The 22530-nt window shown below is 35.5% G+C and overlaps 1 protein-coding gene across 1 annotated transcript in view; it reads left to right on the top strand.

Moving 5' to 3' along the window:
- The window catches only part of LOC132902561 (uncharacterized protein CG43867), a 358449-nt gene that overhangs the window by 216326 nt on the left and 119593 nt on the right, over positions 1-22530 (top strand). The window lies entirely within an intron of this gene.

The raw sequence follows: 22530 nt of genomic DNA, 5'->3' as shown, positions 1-22530 counted from the left end.
ATTTTTTCAAACTAATTGCTACATGGTGCCGTGTGGTTCCCGGCACCATTACAAAAAAGAATAGGACCACTCCATCTCTTTCACACGGATGTCGTAAAAGGCGACTAAGGGATAGGCTTATAAACTTGGGATTCCTCTTTTAGGCGATGGGCTAGCAACCTGTCACTATTTGAATCTCAATTCTATCACTAAGCCAAACAGCTGAACGTGGCCTATCAGTCTTTTCAAGACTGGTGGCTCTGTCTACCCCGCTAGGGATATAGACGTGATCATATGTATGTATGTATGTATGTAATTGCTACACAGTGGAACTTTGCATTTCCACTGCGACTGGGATTTCGCCAAACGCTCTTTAACTAAAAAACCAAGGTAACCTTATAACCCTTATTTTGGTGCAATAAAACCTATTTTCGAGTGTTTTACATTAAAACTTAACTTGGTATTTTTAACGAAACAGTTCATACGGTATTGTGGGGTATAACAATGTTAATTAAATAAATCAGCAGAGAAATATTTGTAACTGACTTTTTTAAGCATATTCGTTGGCGCTTTTTATTTACTCGTATCGACATGATTGTTGTCTGATAGCGAATAAAAAGCTTAGTGTGTGATCTTAAGTAGATTATTATGGTCAATCAAGAAAATGCTGCAGTGCAGTTTGTTACCGCTTCTTGCGCACTGACGCTTCGGAAGCGGCAGTAAACTTAGTTTAAAGTAATTTATTTTACGTCAACCAATGTTGTGAAACTAAAAGATATGACAATTATTAAGTGATATTATGAAGTGTCCTATAATAATGAATAAAAATTTTGTAATTTTGTTTTTACCTAAGTTTTTCCCCGCTTTAATACCATCGTTTTGTATTAAAAATAATGTATGTATTAAAGAGATATTATTATTATTGAAGGTAGTCTCTGCCTACCCCTCCGGGAAAGAGGCGTGATTTTATGTATGTATATATTAAACTCAGAAAACTTATACTGATTTTTGTTTGAATGATTTAAATTGATAATTTTTTTTTTGTTTGTTTCAGGTAATTTTACGGATAAATGTTAGGGAACATAGTTGTAACATTATTTATAGATCCAACTTTGTCTTTCTTTTCATATATTTTTTTTCAGGGCATATTAATTATAATTATAATTTTACTTCAAACTGATTCGACAATTTTTTGCATCTTTTTGGTAATCCTGCGTATACATATATAATTAGGACTCATTAGAAGGACATAGGGTTCTTTTTTCCCTTGATCCCGTGGGATTAATGGGTTGGCGCTAAATTTACGCGAACGAAGCTACGGGCAAAAGCTAGTTCTAATATAATAATCACACAATCGAAAGGAGTCCAAGCTTCCAAATTTATCGCCTTCCCACTCGAGCCAGCCTCACTTTCATTACAAACGAAACGATTTACTCAAGGCCTATGCGTAGGCGCAGAGAGCTCATTCATAAAGACTATACAACAACATCAAAGAAATTTCGACCTTATTTTTTATTTAATAAAATTCAAACACCAATCACAAAAATAATAGACTGCGAATTTCATTTGTTTTATTGTTGAAACTAGAATTTGTGTCTTAAAAGGAATGCTATTAAGTTCAAAATCAAATAATTGATGTGGCTTTAGATGTCGGTTACCTAGTTCATTAAATAATAGTATAGTGGGCGCTAGACGTGCGTGAGTCAATCTATTATGGCCTGGAGCCAAGGTCTGATGACTTAAAGCTGTTGGGTTCGTATTAAAGTTTCATACATACATACATACATATGGTCACGTCTATATTCCTTGCGGGGTAGACCGAATCGCCTAAAATAGAATCCCAAGTTTGTAAGCCTATCTCTTAGTCGCCTTCGACATCCATGGGAAAGAGATGGAGTGGTCCTATTCTTTTTTGTATTGGTGCCAGGAACCACACGGCACAAAAATAAAATTCATTTATAAATGGAATACGCCATGATATGAATGAGGGGTTAGTAGTCGATTGGCACGAAAATTATTCGCACGATCGTGCGAATAACTAAATGTGATTTTAATTGTAATCTTGGTTATAATTATGGTTTTAAGTTATTTAAGGGACAGGCTTATGAACTTGAGATTCTTCTTTTAGGCAATCGGCTAGCGCTAACAAACTGTCGCTTCAAAAAAAATTCTCTGTCAAAAAAATTTTTCATAACAAATATCATACAAACTTTTTTTTCCATCATCACCTTACCGGGATTTGAACCCTGAACTGTGATGCAGTGCCAAGAACACAAACGGCTATTGTTATAATGAATATCCAATAAGGAAATACTCGAAATTCTCAGCTGAAATCACAACATCATCCATGTATAAATAGAAATAAACCCAAATACATGCCATTACTCTCGTTCTCATTTTATCGCGTCTCACCACATGAGACATGTGCCAATATTGTGTCACTCAACTGACAAGGTCGAGTGGATTACGGAGTAGAAATAAAAAGAGTCCTAGCCCCTAGCCCTAACACAAGGTAATAGAGTGAAAAGAGTTAAAAAAAATCGGTATGTTATTACATACTAAAAAATTATGTGCTTAACATTTTTTTAAATTGGTAATTTAAGTAAACTAATCATCTTTCAAAGATGGACGATTCTTTCTACATATTTCAATATTGTCCTAAAACGTGGGTAATATAAATAATTAATATGAAGAGCAATAAACAGGGCTAAATCGCATAACTAACTTATAATCTTAATAATTCAATTGTAAACTCTAATTAAAAAAAACTAAAAAACTACGCTTTTATTGCTAATCAAACTAAAAAATAGAAAATAAAAATTAATGACAAAGGAATTAGTAGGAAAGGAAATAGTAGTAGCAAGTCGAACAATCAGTTATAGTCAGTTGTAGTAGTAATTACCTCGGATTAAAATTATAACGAAATTAAATTTATAAACAAAACAATTTAAATCAGAGTAAAAAGCGTGGGGTGCCTGATGTAGTAAATATTAAAATCATTCTATTAGCATATATTTATGACAAGAGAGTTATGAAAATGAAGTAAAATGCACCCCACGCTTTTTACTCTGATTTAAATTGTTTTGTTTATAAATTTAATTTTGTTATAATTTTAATCCAAGGTAATTACTACTACAACTGACTATAACTGATTGTTCGACTTACTACTACTGAATTCCTTTGTCATTAATTTTTATTTTCTATTTTTTAGTTTGATTAGCAATGAAAGCGTAGTTTTTTAGTTTTTTTTAAACTATTATTTATTTTCTATTTTTTAGTTCGATTTGCAATAAAACGGGTAGTTTTTTAGTTTTTTTATACAATTATTTTTTGGAAGTTAACACTTCTGGTATAACTATCTTACTAGAAAAGACTTTCGCAACCATGCGCCCATCGCCGGAGGTTTTCACAACTAACTTTCTTAAAGTTATATGTGGCCTGATTGGATTAATCTCATAATATTCTCATCATCATGATTCTTTTTTAGGCGATGGGCTTGCAACCTGTCACTATTTGAATCTCAATTCTATCTTAAAGCCAAATAGCTGAATGTGGCCTATCAGTCTTTACAAGACTGTTGGCTCTGTCTACCCCGCAAGGGATATAGACGTGATTATATGTATGTATGATGATTGTTAAACCCAGTTGAAAAGAATTTTATAGTGATAAATCACTGTTAATAATATTTTTGACTATCCAGCAAACGTAATAATTTTCGATTGTGGCCTTGCCAGGAATCAAACCACAAGATTAAGAGGCAGATTGATACAGGAACAAAAATATTTCAAACATACCTCCACTGCCTTTACAACCAGGAACACAACAAAGTTTATCTGAAGACATCGTGGCACTTTTGTTGTAAAATCTGTCTTTCACAAAAACAAACACAAACTTGGGACTCCTATCTCAAATAATAAGGTACTTTTTACAGGAGTCCTATCTCAAAATATCTGCACAACACAGTAAACACAGTCAGAGTCCAATCTCAGATGATAAAATCACACGAATATCCGGAAGAACAAAGCTCGACTCAACGGAAGATTCCAAACTCCAAATAACGACAAGTTATCAGCACAAAACAAAGTGCAAATAGGTAAATACACAGGCACCGGTATAAAAAAAAAACAGAAAGAAAGTTTACAGGTTTTCTAATCGAATTCAAAACAAAACTTACTGCAAAACTTATTTGACATAAAAAACTGTCACTCATTTTCCAAACGAGTATTACAGTGTTGCTATTATAAATAGGCAAAAGATACCTACCTAATGTTAATTCAAAAATTGAATTAATATGTTAAATACGTATTAAATATCGCAAAGTTCTGTAGGTAGTAACTTTATTCTTGTATTTTTGTAAATTTAGTTGTTCAATTTTCATTTATTACTTTTGTTTTATTACTTATATATTTTTTATTGTTTTAAAATATTCTACTAATTCTACTATGGTTTCTAATGGTAATTCTAAATGGAGCAATGCGATGAAATAAAGAAGCCTCAGGTTAATAGTAACATTATATGGAAATATATTACATCTCTTTTTGACTCATTATACGTCAGAACTTCTTGGTTTCTTGTATGGAGATTACTGGCACTGGTGCTATCTCTGTCTCTTTTACTCTCATACGAAGGATCTAAAAATGAATTTATTAATCCTGGCAGTTTTAATAAGGATAATGAGAAACTCTTATCAAAATATTGCATTGTCATCGGTCCTTGATACGTGTGCAAAGTTCCAAGTTGATCAGACGTTTAGAAATCAGTGAAAATTAAGCTCAAAGATTCCGTTACATACATACATACATACATACATACAACCCAAGCTAATAAAAGCGTAGTAAAAACAGTATCTCCCGTAACGATATGCTTTTACAACAATCAATAAATAAATAGAAAATAATTTTCATTAATAAAAGTTGTCTTAACGTTATTGTACGATTGTAAAAAGCTTGACCTCCGTATAATATTTCCTGTATGTTGTCGGTGTCGCTTTGCTTTGACAAATATTTGATGTAACGCTTGATCAAACATTCGCGACAATTTCTGCCAAAAGTAGGTATCACTTCATGACTTTAAGTGCTTCCAAATTTATGTTAATAAATCTTCACAAAGTCACTTCACTTTCATGTAATTACATTATGCTAATTAATTTAACGATACTAATATTAAAATTGCAAAGTATTCTTCTATCTATCTGTTACGTTATCAAAATTACTTAAAGCTGTCGAATAAATGTCAATTGTCAATCGTCGCGAAGAAATTGACGCGTTCAGCCAATAGCAGCTAATATTCTAAATCGCGATTACAAAGATTTCACGGACTGGAGCATGAATACAACCTCCGACTCATCATACTTCTGCCAACTTCGTCCGCTTCATCCACATAACTAATAATTCTCTTCATGCAAGCTCGACCGTGGCAAGATCGTGGCAAGTGGAAAGAGGTAGTCTCTGCCTACCCCTCCGGGAAAGTAAAGTGATTTTATGTATGTATGTATGCAAGCTCGACGGTTTCGGATACTCTTGACCGGACCTTTTGCCAGAACGTCTTTCTATATATTCAGATGAAAACTACTTTATCTAAGTGGTTGTTATTTCATTTGTGCCGCGTGGTTCCCGGCACCAGTGCAAAAAAGAATAGGACCACTCCATCTCTTTTCTATGGATGTCGTAAAAGGCGACTAAGGGATAGGCTTACCAACTTAGGAATCTTTTTTTAGGCGATGGGCTGGCAACCTATCCCTATTTGAATCTCAATTCTATCATTAAGCCAAATAGCTGAGCGTGGCCTATCAGTCTTTTCAAGACTATTGGCTCTGTCTGACCCACAAGGGATATAGACGTGACCATATGTATGTATGTTGTTATTTTATTGTGTTTGAATTACTATAAATATTACTTAAAACGAGCGTACATAATAATTATCACGTCTTTATTTCTCACGTGGTAGACAGTGCCAACAGTGACAAGTCTCACATTGATCTACATAGCTTAACATTGCCGAGACTTATAATTTTAGATTAAACTTAACCCTTCAACATTAACCGTTAAACCAATCAGACCAACAATGATTAACCCTCCAATGGCTAATGAATTCGGAACTTGAAATCTGGTTCCATTAGCGCCCTAACCGGTTAATGCATAGTTAACCGGCCGACCAGACTCGTGTTGGGGCCTGCAAGGCCTTATTACCGGTTCATGATTAATTCAGGGCCAATTCGTCACCACATCTGTGTCGATACTATCGTGAATAGGGTAAGGATTGAGATCTTATATTTATTGAAACATATTTTATACATAGATACTCTAATATACATAGATATTTATAATTAACTTGCTGTACCTGCGACTTCGTCCGCGTGGAATAGTTATTTTCGGTTGGTAGTAGTTTTCTCAAGGATTAATAATTTTCCCCCGTTTTTTTTTCACATTTTCCATTATTTCTGTGCTCCTTATAGTTGCAGCGTGATGCTATATAGCCTTAAGCCTTCCTCGATAAATGGTATATTCAACACAAAAATATTTTTTTAATTTGAACCAGTAGTTCCTGAGATTAGCGCGTTCAAACAAAAAAACAAACAAACTCTTCAGCTTTATATTTATTAGCATAGATATACTACATAGATTAGAAAAACAACAAACTCCTTTCGTAGTTAGGCAAAAGCAATGCGTGTCAAATCCGCCACGATTTCAATACTGACACGTGTCACTAGATTCCAAACGCGTTGTTTCAGTTTTGGAGTTTAGACCCATGAATTATGTATAAAGGTACGTACAAGTCAAATTTTCGTCATGAAAACTCATCAATTTTAAACGAAACATGACTTCACACGTTCACGAGAGACTCAGAGCAAATTAAAAATTGTTCGGATGAGTCAATTTTGCATCTTAAGTAGAAAGATCCATGTGATATTTTTTAGTGCCGTTGGATTCCCGGCACCGATAAAAAAAAAGAATAGGATCACTCCATTTCGTTCCCATGCATGTCATAAAAGGCGATTAAGGGATAGGCTTATACTTGGGATTCTTCTTTTAGGCGATGGACTAGCAAACTGTCACTATTTAAATCTTAATTCTATCATTAAGCCGAACAACTGAACGTGTCAGTCTTTTCAAGACTGTTGGCTCTGTTTTTCCCGCAAAGAATATAGACGTGATTATATGTATGTATGCATAGTATTTTTTGTAAACTTTCAATTAAATAGATATAAGTTTCAAATTCCGCGAATATCATTAAAGGTGAAAAACAAGATGCTATCTAAATTTTCTTAACAGGTTCAATAAGCTAGATACACAAACTATTCACAGACAGTTATTGAAGATAAATATTAAATTTATAATTGCAAATAAATATTTCTCAAAGGAAACTGTTTAAGTGTCATCAACCCAATCAGTTGAGTCTACAGATTTGAAAGTTGACAAGTCTTCCATCCTTCTGAGTTTTAGTTGTGCATTTAAGGAGAGGATTTCTCAAAATTCCATAGGAACGAAAATATATAAATCAAATAAAATAACGCGGACATAACAGTATGCGTTCTCTTCTTTAAAAACGAGAAACACAAAATATGTGCATATTTTACATACATACATATAATCACGTCTATATCCCTAGCGGGGTAGACAGAGCCGACAGTCTTGAAAATACTGATAGGCCACGTTCAGCTGTTTGGCTTACTGATAGAATTGAGATTCATGTAAAGAGACAGGTTGCTAGCCCGTCGTCTAAAAGTAGAATCTCAAATTTATAAGCCTATCCCTTAGTCGCCTTTTACGACATCCACGGGAAAGAGTTGAGAGTGGTCCTATTCTTTTTTCTATTGTTGCCGGGAACCACACGGCACCTACACGTGCATATTTAACAGCCTTTTTTTTCGTCTCAGACGAAGTTTACACATCTGTACCTTTTTTAATCTGCACTCAGTCTCGTAGCTACGTAGCTACGGCGTAGCGGCGGCTGCTATAGAGACGGCTCCAGTCAGCGCCGCGGCCGCGATCCGCGTAGACGCGCGCTACGAGATCCGCGTAGCTAACAAATCCGAACTCCGCACTTTGTGTACAGGATTTTTAATTAAAGTGTATGTGAATAATCCGCTTTTCGTGTGTAATTTTAATTTTCGTGAAAAAATATTTTTTTTTCTCTTTTGTCGTTTTTTTTTCTGTGTCTTTTCTGAAGTGTTTGTTGTCTTCGAGTTCGTTAACTTATATGTATGTATTTTTTCGCATAAAATTGTCAGTTTTAAAATTGCTCGTTTCAAGATTCGAATCTATCGCGGTTTTTTTTTTTATTAATGTGCTGTCTTCTTATTGGTCGATTTGATGTTACGAGTAATTTTGTATTTTTGCATAAAATTGTCAGTTAAAATGTTCTCGTTAAAAGGGTTAGAATTTGTCAAATACAAATTTTTTTTTTGTATTTATTATTATGGGACATCTCAACATAACTTTATAATTGTCACAATGTGTATAGTGGTCATATCGTGATAACTGTGATCCATTATAGCGTGGTGATGTATGATAACCGGTACTTTGCCACTCTCCATCTCTTTCCCATGAATGTCGTAAAAGGTGACTACCGGAATAGACACATTCGTCTAGTGCAGGTTTTACCATCATTCAATAAGTGTTAGTTATATTCATACATATATTTTATGACGTCTATATACCTTGCGGGGTAGACAGAGCCAACAGTCTTGAAAAGACTGATAGGCCACGTTAAGCTATTTAGCCTAATGATAGAATTGAGATTCAAATAGTGACAGGTTGCTAGCCCATCGCCTAAAAAAAAGATTCCCAATTTTTTAAGCCTATCCCTTAGTCGCCTTTTACGAGATCCATGGGAAAGAGATGGAGAGGTCCTATTCTTTTTTTATTGGTGCCGGGAACCACACGGCACGGCAGGAGTATGATGAGTAAATTTAAAGTTACAGTTAGGCGTTTAATTAAAACAAAGGTATTAGGTTTTATGTGGTATTGTTTGTGAGGTCGCGTAGGCGAAACTAATGTCGGTTCGAGAAATGTGTGTCATTGAAAACGAGTGTACGAGTTACAATTGGATTATTAAATTCAATAACTGTACACTAAGTAAGTATTTATAATCTCGTTATAAATAAAAACATTTAGTTTATATTTCTTGTTTATTTTATTTTTGTTGTTCGGTTAATGATTTGTTAACACTGATAAATAACTTTGGACAAATTTAAAAATTTCTACATTGAATGTTGACATTGCTTAAAATGCTTAAATCTATATTAATATTATAAAGCTGAAGAGTTTGTTTGTTTGTTTGAACGCGCTAATCTCAGGAACTACTGGTTCGACTTGAAAAAATTGTGTTTAATAGACCATTTATCGAGGAAGGCTTAAGGCTATTTTTCATCACGCTGCAACTATTAGAAGCGTAGAATTAATGGAAAATGTGAAAAAAACGGGGAAAATTATTCATCCTTGAGGGCTTCAATGATGCCCAAAATAACTATTCCACGCGGACGAAGTCGCGGGCACACCTAATTACTATATATAATTTTTATACTTATCCGCCACTAATATAAAAATAACAGCCACTTCATATCCCATGAATATCGTCAAAGGCGACTTAGAGATGGGCTTATAAACTTTAGATTCTTCTTTGAGGCATTAGGCTAGCAATCTTGTACTATTTGAATCTGAATTCTATCATTAAGCCTAACAGCCGAACGTATCAGTCTATCCAGATTGCCGGCTCTGTTTACCCCGCAAGGAAATAAACGTGATTATGCGAATGAATGAATGAATATATCCAAGTATTCGTATGTAGTATTTGCAAATACATCGTGTAGGTATATCTAGTAAGTCCCAGCTGTTTCCTTCGGGAAATCAATCATCGTAAAAGTCGGGAGATCCAGGACGAACCATTTTATGTGCTGGGAATTCCCGATATATAGTTTTAACCAGCGATGTCCCGTCTTCTATAGGGAAGTGGAATGTATAACTAATATCTTAAAAGCTAAGAATTGCTTATTTTAGCTTAATTGGTAATCCCAATTTGTATGATAAATGCGAAAGTATGTTTATATGTTTGTTTGTTAAATCTTAACGCGTAATCTATTTTGGGTGTATATAAAAAAGAGTTTGGAGAATCTGTATTTCCTGTGGGATTTTTCGAAATACCTGACACCTACATAATTATATGATACCTATTTTCGAGCGGCGAAATATCTGCTATAGGTAAATGATAGTATTTCATATATAACTCTTTAATATAATTTATAAACTACAATTATCGTAAATCTTTATTCCAATTTAGATTTTTCTAATCGGTAACTGTGGGCGTTTTAAAAAAGAGGAGCCATTTTGACATTTGATAAAATTTCACCAAAACTGGCCTTACAGTATTCATTAGCTGAGAAAGTGTAACAGTAAGATGGACAGACTTTCGCATTTTTAATATTAGATTGTATAATTACAAAGCAATAATTAATAATGTTAATCAAAAACATACAATACTAGTTAATGTTTTTCGTTGTTGTTGTGAAATTGTGAATATATCAAGTACAACTTGACCGATTTTGATGCCCTACAAACGTAAAAATTCAATTGACTGATATCACATATATTTCAAATTTCATCAGAATCAAACTAACGGTTCGGAAGTTATCGCATTATAAACATACATATAAAAAAATGTGAAAACACATTTTTAGCCCCAAACCAATTGCTATTTAGATCATTTAATTTTTTTTATGACCATGAACATGACCCAAAGTCTTATTGATAAATGTGTATACAATCATCGCGCATGTTTCCCGAGGGGTAGGCAGACCATTTTTCTTCCAGTTCCCACTTCCCTGCACACTTTTTTTGGTTCATTTGCAATATCTTTGGTATACGATAATAATAAATTTATTTAAGTAATCATTTGAAAAATAATATAATTACATACATACATACATAAAATCACGCCTTTTTCACGGTAGGGTAAGCAGAGACTACCTCTTTCCACTTGCCACGATCTCTGCATACGTCCTTTGCTTCGTCCACATTCATAACTCTCTTCATGCAAACTCGGCGGTTTCGGGTACTCTTGACCTGACCCTTTACCAGGACGTCCTTAATTTGATCTAGATACGTTTGATAATATAGTACAGCTAAATAAATCTTAATAGCCATGTAACAATGTAAAAAATAGTATAGTGTCGTATCGGGAATCCCCTTAGATTCCCTAGGGATAAAATTTAATGTTACGATCATTGGAAAGAGATTTCATTGGTCTCTGAATATCTGAATTCAGGTTAACAATTCAGTCCAACTGAATTGGGATTTTAACTTTAAACTGTTATTGAGTTCACTGCTGGATTATAACGTCCGCTTTTTTCATTAATTTATGTACATTATTATTTGCATTTAAGGAGAATAGGTTTAAAATGGCTTCGTTTGAAATATATACATGGCATATATGCTATAGTCACGTCTATATCCCTCCCTAATTTGTTATATTGTATGTGTGCCCGCGACTTCGTCCGCGTGAAATAGTTATTTTGGGCATCATTAAAGTCTCAAGGATTTTTTCCCCGTTTTTTTCACTTATTCCATTATTTCTTTGCTCCTTATAGTTGCAGCGTGACGTAATATAGCCTAAAGCCTTCCTCGTATCTCATAAATGGTCTATTCAACGCAAAAATAATGTTTCAATTCGAACCAGTTCCTGAGATTAGCGCGTTCAAACAAACTCTTCAGCTTTATAATATTAGTATAGATATGTAGTGATTAAATCGAAGTCAATATCATAAAAGTCTAGACGAGTGGGCGAATCTCTTATAACCTGATTAGTGACTCTAATCTATATTTAACTTTAGCTGTTTGCTTATTAAGACTAGATCTTGGTATTCTTGGGTTCGAATAATACACAAGTACATTTAAAACACATACATAAAAAATCTGGATTTTGTTAAAAATAAACTTTGTGTGAATCATTTAAATAATCAACATTCTCGATTTGATCAAAGTACGTACGCACCTTCAGCATTTCGACTTGATGATAGAATTGAGATTCAAATAGTGACGATCGATACCCACAGTGTAATCATCATCATCATCATAAAATGACGCCTCCTTCCCGGAGGGGTAGGCAGGGACCACTCCTCACTTCTACTTCCTTCGCTTCATCCACATTCATAACTCTCTTCATGCAAGCTCGGCGGTTTCGGGTACTATTGACCTGACCCTTTGCCTGGACGTCCTTAATTTGATCAAGATACGTTCGTCTAGGCCTTCCCACTCCGACCTTTCCCTCCACACTCTCCATGTATATCTGTTTAGCCAACCTGCTTTCACTCATCCTCTCCACATGACCAGACCATCTTTACATACCCTTTTCTATTCATGTAACTACTTCATCTTTCACATCACAACATTCCCTTAACACAGTGTAATTTATTTCATGATTGTATGTTTCTTTCATGTTACCAAACCAATTTGTGATTACATTGGTTCAATGCTCATATGCTCCTTTTCATCAGTCGTAATCATGATCGTCGCTGACACGTGAGTTATTTTCTGTTCCGTCATAAGTCGTTCATGTAGGTTACTAGCGCCCCGCCCCGACTTCACATTGATACCATATGAATAAACCTTCCTCTTGAGTCACTCTATCTATTAAAAAATAATTGCATCAAAATCCGTTGTGTAGTTTTTAAGATCTAAGCTTACATACATACAGATATGTCTGTATGTATGTAAGCTTAGATCAGCGACGATCAGCTCAGAGGATAAAGACGCGGAAAGCGACTTTGCTTTTTACTATGTTGTGATGTGTTCATCGAAATCATTGCCACATACATACATATGGTCACGTCTATATCCCTTTTGGAGTAGACAGAACCAACAGTCTTGAAAAGTCTGATCGGCCACGTTCAGCTATTTGGCTTAATGATAGAATTGAGATTTAAAAAGTGACAGGTTGCTAGCCTATCGCCTAAAAAATGAATCCCCAGTTTGTAAGCCTTTCCCTAAGTCGCCTTTTACGACATCGACATATGAAAACGATAGGAGTGGTCCTATTCTTCTTTGCACTGGTGCCGGGAACCACACGGCCCTCGCATAAGTATTTATTAATAGTATAATGCAACGCTAAAGTTTCAAATCAGTTACTAGAAATATTTCAGAAACTTTCACGGTAATGAAGCGAATTCCATGTCGATGCATCGCCGATGACAAAAGGGATGCTTTTAGTGAATTAAAAGAACACAATACTCACTTTGTTTAGTCGAGTAAATGGCACTAAGTAAATTAAGTTGATACTTGTTTTCCACTCGTTTATACAAAGAGAAAAGCGTATTTGTTTTATGAGGATTATTTGGCGGTGACTTTTTTTAAATTAAAATTGAGTTATTTTATTGTCTGACTCTAGCTTAAAGAAACTAGATAGAAATAGTTGTGCAGGGCATGTAAAATAGCATTTACATGCTGTTTTTAGAGTACCACGATCTTCAAAGTCAGTAGTTAAAAATTAAATCCAGTGTAATGCTATAAGAAGAAACAAGACTGACTAGACCAATTTTCATTAAATCTCATACAGAGATAAACAAGACTTTTAGGGAGTTACATTGCATGGGAAATACCCAAGATATTGTTTCCTTTAATTTTTTTACAAAATATTATGTTTCTATCATACCTAAAACTGACTGAAGCTTGCTATTTTGTGAGGAGAGCCAGAATTTTGTGAACCTTTGCGACAAAACATACAAACATATAATCACGTCTGTAATCCTTACGGGGTAGGCAGATCTAACAGTCTCTAAAAGAGTGTAAGATGATCTAGTTACCCGTTACTATTTGAATCTCGATTCTAGCTTTACGTAGCGCTACAAAACAATTTTAATTGGAAATTTTTGAGTCATACCTAAAACTTATTCCGAAAATTCTATAAAAATAAACGGTAAAGAATTTGCTTTTCAACAACAAAGGTTGCTTGCCCAGTCGCCCATAACATGTAAATGTATAAAAAGTATATAACCCACACACTCAAAAAAAAGGGTTTTGTTTTGTTCAACGATTCTTTGTAAGCATTTCATTTGACGAAAACGAGACTTTGAAAACAAAATGAGGACTATTGTTACATTTCCCTTTGTTTTTCTGTGGTATTTGAATGAATGTACGAACGACGAAATGATCTAAAAGTACATAAATACATATAGTCACGTCTATATCCCTTACGGGGTAGACAGAGCCAATAGTCCCGAAAAGACTGAATGGCCACGTTTAGCTGCTCGGCTAAAAAGTATTTGGTAATAAAATCCTTGTCAATGAATGTTACTGTTATTTAGTTATAAGTCCTAATAATAAAATATAAAAAAAAAACAAATAGTTTTAAATCCTATCAGTCTCCTCGGGACTGTTGGCTTTGTCTACCCCGCAAGGGATATTATATATAAATAAATAAATATATACGGGACAAATTACACAGATTGAGTTAGCCTCGAAGTAAGTTCGAGACTTGTGTTACGAGACACTAACTCAACGATACTATATTTTATAATAAATACTTACATAGATAAACATCTAAGACCCAGGCCAATCAGAAAAAGTTCTTTTCTCATCATGCCCTGGCCGGGATTCGAACCCGGGACCTCCGGTGTCACAGACATGCGTACTACCGCTGCGCCACAGAGGCCGTCGAATATATACCAAGTATTCTGTACAAATTATTTTTAATGAACCCCACGATTCATGCAACCGAGTACTTATTTAAAACTCGGCAAACAGTTTACGAGAAATTAAATGGCATACTTACAAAGGAAAGTTTGAAAGAGCTGCGACCACAGTGTAAGCAAAGAAATAACTTGCATACAATAAATATAAACTTTTTCTAGCAATTATTGTTAGCGACAACTGTTCTGCCAAGTGCCGGAGCCCTTAGTTACTACACGCGCGATGCTGTTTTATACATACATACATAAAATCACGCCTCTTTCCCGGAGGGGTAGGCAGAGACTACCTCTTTCCACTTGCCACGATCTCTGCATATTTCCTTCGCTTCATCCACATTCATAACTGTTGTTTTAAACGCGCGAAAATCGATCGCCGTTTGTGATTTTTTACGTAACTTAATACTCGTATATATATCTTACTTATATTATAAATGCGAAAGTTTGTGAGTATGTCAGTATGGATGTTTGTTACTGTTTCACGCAAAAACTACTGAACCGATTACGATGAAATTTGGTATGTAGGTAGCTGAAGACCCAGAATAATATAAAGGCTTTTTATACCGGAGTTCCCGCGGGAATGATTCCAAGCGGACGAAGTCGCGGGCGGCCTTAAGTATTATAACAGCGATAGGTTCTTGCGCGATAAAAACGGCGTCGCGCGCGCCGTGATACATACTTATAATCACGTTTATATCCATTGCCGGGTTGACAGAGCCAACAGTCTTAAAAAAAACTGATAGGCCACGTTCAGCTGTTTGGCTCTGTATGTATGTATGCGCCAATCTCTTAAAGTAGTGAACGGAATTTGTTCCTCTTTAAAAATTTTGGAAAGAGAGTCATCTGAGGAATGTTTATATCTATAAATGCTACCCGTGTGAAGTCGGGGCGGGTCGTTAGTATAAATATAAAAAGGGCAAACTCGAAACTTGAGGTATATTCAGTACTGAACGATAGTGCCTTAATAATTAATATCACTACAGAGTCTGTAATGCAATATAATGGTTACATGCACTATTTATTAACTATGTTCCCACTAACACCGCAAAATACGACGGTAGGTCAGGACCGCTGACCACGGTGACAAATTAAAGGATTACAGATGTGACACTTTATAATCACTTTATGAATGCCGAGTCCGAATAATGATAATAATTGTTTAAGTCTTGAGCATCATACCGCGTCTTAAGCATCCGTGCCGTGTGGTTCCCGGCACCAATACAAAAAAGAATAGGACCACTCTATCTCTCTCCCATGGATGTCGTAAAAGGCGACTAAGGGATAGGATTAAAAACTTGGGTTTCTTCTTTTAGGCGATAGGCTGGCAACCTGTCACTATTTGAATCTCAATTCTATCACTAAGCCAAACAGTTGAACGTGGCATATCAACCTTCAAGACTATCAGCTCTGTCAACCCCGCAAGCGATATAGACGTGATTATATGTATGTATTATGACGTGACAAATTTGATATTTCCAATAATTTGACATTTCACAGTATGTAACGTGATTTCTGTACTTTAAACATTTTGTGTCATTGAAAAGTATCGTTTAATATATGTGTATATATAAAATACAATACTGAATGTTGGCGCGAGCTCTGTCTGTTCATATGTAAATGTATCCGAGCATTTTGCAATAGAAATATTCGATATTGCAGTATTTCTATTTCAAATCAATTCTATTGTGTTTGAGGTTACAACCTTGTTAGTTAGTCGAATATTATATAACATACATACAGACATACATATGGTCACGTCTATATCCCTTGCGGGGTAGACAGAGCCAACAGTCTTGAAAAGACTGAATGGCCATGTTCAGCTATTTGGCTTAATGATAGAATTGAGATTCAAATAATGACAGGTTGCTAGCCCATCGCCTAAAAGAAGAAACCTAAGTTTTTAAGCCTATCCCTTAGTCGCCTTTTACAACATCCATGGGAAAGAGATGGAGTGGTCCTATTCTTTTTTGTATTGGTGCCGGAAACCACACGGCACCACGGCACGGCACGAATATTATAGTACATGTGAATTAAAACAGGTAATATCTGTCTGGTTGTCTGTGACACCGGAGGGTCCCGGGTTCGAATCCCGGCCAGGGCATGATGAGAAAAGAACTTTTTCTTATTGGCCTGAATGGCCTGATTGGTCTTGGATGTTTATCCAATTGATTTATATATTTGAATCTCAATTCTATCATTAATCCAAATAGCTGAACGTGGCCATTCAGTCTTTTCAAGACTGTTGGCTCTGTCTACCCCGCAACGCCACGTTCAGCTATTTGGCTTAATGATAGAATTGAGATTCAAATAGTGACAGGTTGCTAACCCATCGCCTGAAAAAGAATCTCAAGTTTGTAAGCCTATCCCTTTATCGTCTTTAACGACGTATTTACTAAAATATAATACGGATTGCGACATATTTGATTAAGTCACAATTACCGAATGACATAATGCGAAGCTGAACGAAATATAATAACATGACTTTCATTATCCAAAAATAAATTGTTTTCCGATGATATCTGCACTTTGAAACAATTTGTATAATTGAAACAAATTACTCACTGTTTCTATTAGTGTCATTGATATTTAAGTGTCGGCATAATTTGACGTACCCGTAGTAGGTCAGGTCAAGTGCACCTTAAACCCTTGTGCTTTATACAAATGAAGAAAGTGATGAATGTGTGTGTAAGTAAGTAAGTAAATGCTTTATAGTACACTAAAGGAGTACATTACAATTATAAAACAGTACAGTACAAAGTGTGCCGTGTGGTTCCCGGCACCAACAATAATAAGAATAGGACCACTCCATTTTGTTCCCATGGATGTCGTAAAAGGCGACTAAGGAATAGGCTTTTAAACATGAGATTCTTCTTTTAGGTGATGGGCTAGCAACCTGTCACTATTTGAATTTCAATTCTATCAAATAGACAAATAGCTGAACGTGGCCTTTCAGACTTTTCAAGACTGTTGGCTCTGCCTACCCCATAAGGGAAATAGACGTGATTATATGTAGTATGTATATATGTATGTACAGTACAAAGGCGGGCTGATCCCTAAGTGGGATCTCTTCCAGCCAACCTGACAATGAGAGGGGATCACATACAAAATTGAGACAAGAGTAATCAACAGTTCATTGACGAATATGATGCTTAAGACTTAACAATTATTTACGTACATATATAAATAAAGTAAATATATAAACATGTTTGTATACTAAATTAAATTCATTACCAATTCAAGACTCGAGGAAGAATTAATTAAGCTTATTTTTGAAGGAATTAGAATATGATCACAGAGCGACTATAAAAAAAAACATCCGAGATGAAATAATTGTACGTTACGTGTAATTCTACCATAAAATATTATATTATGAAGATGTTCTTATTTTTATGTTATTCTGTCTCTAGTTTGTCTGGGATTATATCATAAAACTTCGTTGTTATTTCATAACTCTTTAGCTAATAGAAATCGAAGTGAAATCTTCGGATAGTTTGAAATAAAATACGAGAAAAGGAGCTTAAAAGTCAGAGTATGTGTAGGATTATTTATTTTATCCACTAGAGTGCGCTAAAAAAAATTAAATGTGGCGTGTGTGTTTTTTTATTGGTGCCGTGTGGTTCCCGGTATCAATAAAAAAAAAAGAATAGGACCACTCCATCTCTTTCCCAAGGATGTTGTAAAAGGCGACTAAGGGATAGGCTTACAAACTTGGGATTCTTTTTTAGGCGATGGGCTAGCAACCTGTCACTATTTGAATCTCAATTCTATCATTAAGCCAAATAGCTGAGCGTGGCCATTCAGTCAAGACTGTTGGCTCTGTTTACCCCGCAAGGGATATAGACGTTACCATATTGTATGTATATATGTAAAGATATTACAATCAAACAAATGAATAAGATGTGAAAGCTAATGACGAACTTCATATTAAAATTCTTACTCTAACAGTTCATAGTTATTCAGGGGAGCGCCGGCGTGTTGAGAAAACGCAATTTGAAATCCAGCTCTCAGCTCCTACTCTTACAACGTACACAACATTACTTGCTTCAAAATTGCCAAGGAGAATTCATAACAATAGTTTTCAAACGATTTTTGTGTAATTCATACTATTGTTTAGCTTTCATGAGCTTTTACTTGTGACTTGAGTGTAGGTATTGTGTAGTGGCTAATGGTTTATTCTTCACAGTCTTCTTAAGACTGTGGGTAGTTATAGATAAATATTCAGGCAAATTTTGAAACAACAATTCATTAGCTGGAGTCTAGCACTGATAAACAAGTGTTCTAGCTAGGCTAGGCTGCTGAAGGTAGTTGGGATAAATATTATAAAAGAAAGCTCTGGTAAACACAATTATCTAATGTACACAAAACAGGTTCTTGAGATAAGACATACATACATATGGTCACGTCTATATGCCTTGCGGGGTAGACAGAGCCAACAGCCTTGAAAAGACTGAATGGCCACGTTCAGCTATTTGGCTTAATGACAGAATTGAGATACAAAGAGTGACAGGTTGCTAGCCCATCGCCTAGAAAAGTATCCCAAGTTTGTAAGCCTATCCCTTAGTCGCCTTTTACAACATCCACGGGAAAGAGATGGAGTGGTCCTATTCTTTTTTGTATTGGTGTCGGGAACCACACGGCACTGCCGGGAACCACACGGCACATGAGATAAGACGGAGGGGAGTAATAAAGAGTTTAAACAGGACCCCGTTATTATGGATATTAATAATTAATGGATACAATCATATAATAATGTGTATTTAACATGTTTCTTCAGATTAAAATATTGTTTTTTTTATAAATTTCTATTTCTTAAATATATGTGAACGAAAAGAAAAATTACATAATACATACATATAATCACGTCTACATCCCTTGTGGGGTAGACAGAGCCAACAGTCTTGAAAAGACTGATAAGCCACGTTCAGCTATTTGGCTTGATGACAGAATTAAGATTCAAATAGTGACAGATTGCTAGCCCATCGCCTAAAAAAAGAATCCCAAGTTTGTAAGCCTATCCCTTTAGTCGCCTTTAACGACATCCACGGGAAAGAGATGGAGTGGTCCTATTCTTTTTTGTATTGGTGCCGGGAGCCACACGGCACGGCAAGCTTGATATAGTTACACCTAAACATACTATAGGTGTATATATTTGGTAGCGTTGGAAGCAGAAAGCAGCTCATAAAGAAAGTCAAGCGAAGCCGCGCGCAAAAACAAGCATAAACAAGCTAAGCCAGCTCATTTGCATCGCAGTTCGCGTGCGCTAATCCGCGGCCGCATTTAGTTCACCTCAAATATATTATGAGGTATTTACTATTGTTTTTCTATATGGTGCCGTGTGGTTACCGGCACCATTAGAAAAAGAATAGGACCACTCCATCTCTTTCCCACGGATGTCGTAAAAGCGACTAAGAGATAGGCTTACAAACTTGGGATTCTTTTTTAGGCGATGGGCTAACAACCTGTCACTATTTGAATCTCAATTCTATCATTAAGCCAAACAGCTGAACGTGGCCTATCATGTGTATGTATGTACGTCAAATACTATATTATTCGACGGCATATGTGGCGCAGCGGTAGTACGCTTGTCTGTGACACCGGAGGTCCCGGGTTCGAACCCCGGTCAGGGCATGATGAGAAAAGAACTTTTTCTGATTGGCCTGGGTCTTGGATGTTTATCTATATAAGTATTTGTTATAAAATATAGTATCGTTGAGTTAGTATCTCGTAACACAAGTCTCGAAAAATCTAATTGTATAATGGTTGCACATATAGTTGGGTGAATGTGTAGGTTTCCACACGATGTTATAGCATCGTTTAGCATTCGAAGTAATTCGGTGTGATTTGAACCTGTTCATTTCTCTTTTTGTCAGTCATTTTAACCTCTAGACCACCGTCGCTTTAAACTAATCACCGCAAGTTTTGTATGAAGTGTGTATTTGTTCTCGTAGCTCGTCCATCAATCCTTGTCTTCACGAGAAATTGCGTTGTATCTCCGATGGAAAGCTGTAATTTAATTAAAATTTGCTTTACACTTCACACGCCTAAATGGATTAAGATGGATTGAAAATGGATGATTTTTTTTTACTGGTAGGAAAGTATAGAATCATACATAATCATCATCATACATAAATTTGACGGCCTCTGTGGCGCAGCGGTAGTACGCTTGTCTGTGACACCGGAGGTCCCGGGTTCGAATCCCGGCCAGTTCATGATGAGAAAAGAACTTTTTCTGATTGGCCTGGGTGTTGGATGTTTATTTATATAAGTATTTATAAATATAGTATCGTTGAGTTAGTATCTCGTAGCACAAGTCTCGAACTACTTCAAGGCTAACTCAATCAGTGTTATTTGTCCCGTAGGTATATATTTATTTATTTTATTTATTTATACATAGGTACGTACGTACATATATTCACGTCTATATCCTTTGCGTGGTAGCCAGAGCCAACAGTCTTGTAACGACTGATGGGCCACGTTCAGCTGTTTGGCTCAATGACAAAATTGAGACTCAAAAATAGTGACAGGTTGCTAGCCCATCGCCTAAAAGAAGAATCCTAAGTTTATAAGCTTTTCCCTTAGTCGCCTTTTACGACATCCATGGAGACGAAAATCATTGTTTATAACTTCAGCTACTTTCATGTATATTTTTTTTCTTAGTCACAGTATCTAAGTTTACACCATGTGGTTTTCAGAACTGGTTACAGCATCCCACGCTTTGTTCAGATTTCGAACACATTTCAATATGAAACCTAAACAATTTCTCTACTTTGCTTAGTAACAGCACAACGTTTATATCGAAAATTTGTGTATCGAAGTTCCCTTTTGCCGTCAATGTATGCGAAGTCACGAACTATCCCTTCTGACTGTGTGGCCACCCTATCTTTATTTGTCCAGACCGAATCATCTGCCTGGTTACCATATAAATACACTTCTATAGCGATAACTTGAAAAATATAACTTTAATATTGTGACGAAACCGCCGAGCTTGCATGAAGAGAGTTATGAATGTGGATGAAGCGAAGGAAATATGCAGAGATCGTGGCAAGTGGAAAGAGGTAGTCTCTGCCTACCCCTCCGGGAAAGAGGCGTGATTTTATGTATGTATGTATGTATGTTACCATATAACACACTTCTATAGCGATAACTTGAAAAATATAACATCAATTTTGTGACTTCCAATCGACTTCTCAGTACAAATTTCTTTGAAATTTTCTCTGTAGTTTTGGAAGATAAAAGATTGCTTGTGATTTTTATTAGTGAGCTAGGTTTGGTCTGTGTTTAGCTTAGATTTTGGGTAGTCAGTTATTAATACTATTTATCAATAATACCGGGTCCGGGGTTTATATAACGGTACGTTACCTACACGTTTATAACGTTACATACCGTTATTTTATCTCGGACGTTTCGAATATTACAATGATGCGTTGTCTGAGTGACTGAATATATGTATATGTTCACCCAACGACTGTATTATTGATAAATTTATATAATGTCATGGATTTAGTTCAGTGGAATTTGATCACCCAGGTGATATCACCGGGTGATTAAAATGGAATAAATGAAATTGTAATATTAAATATAAATAGGACTGAAAATTATTCTGTTCTCTAAGGTTTGATGTAGACTATTTTCAACGACAATCCATTAAGTCTGAAACTAGGTTATCGCTATTTTAAAAAACGTTTCGAACAGTCTTATTTTCTTATTTTTTTATGTCGATCTTAAATATTGTTAGAATCTGAAATTTAGTAATAGATTCGGTTGTTTTTCGCAGAAATTCAATTCTTCCGCCCAACAAGTGTCCTCGCCCTCATTTCATGGCATTTGTCACAGTTTTTCCCAAATCGGACATGTCCCTTCATCAGTTCCGTAAT

This window comes from Amyelois transitella, chromosome 15 (assembly GCF_032362555.1).
Source record: "Amyelois transitella isolate CPQ chromosome 15, ilAmyTran1.1, whole genome shotgun sequence".
Taxonomy (NCBI): domain Eukaryota; kingdom Metazoa; phylum Arthropoda; class Insecta; order Lepidoptera; family Pyralidae; genus Amyelois; species Amyelois transitella.
The sequence above is the reverse complement of the archived record's forward strand: the minus strand, read 5'-3'. Positions and strand labels throughout refer to the sequence as shown.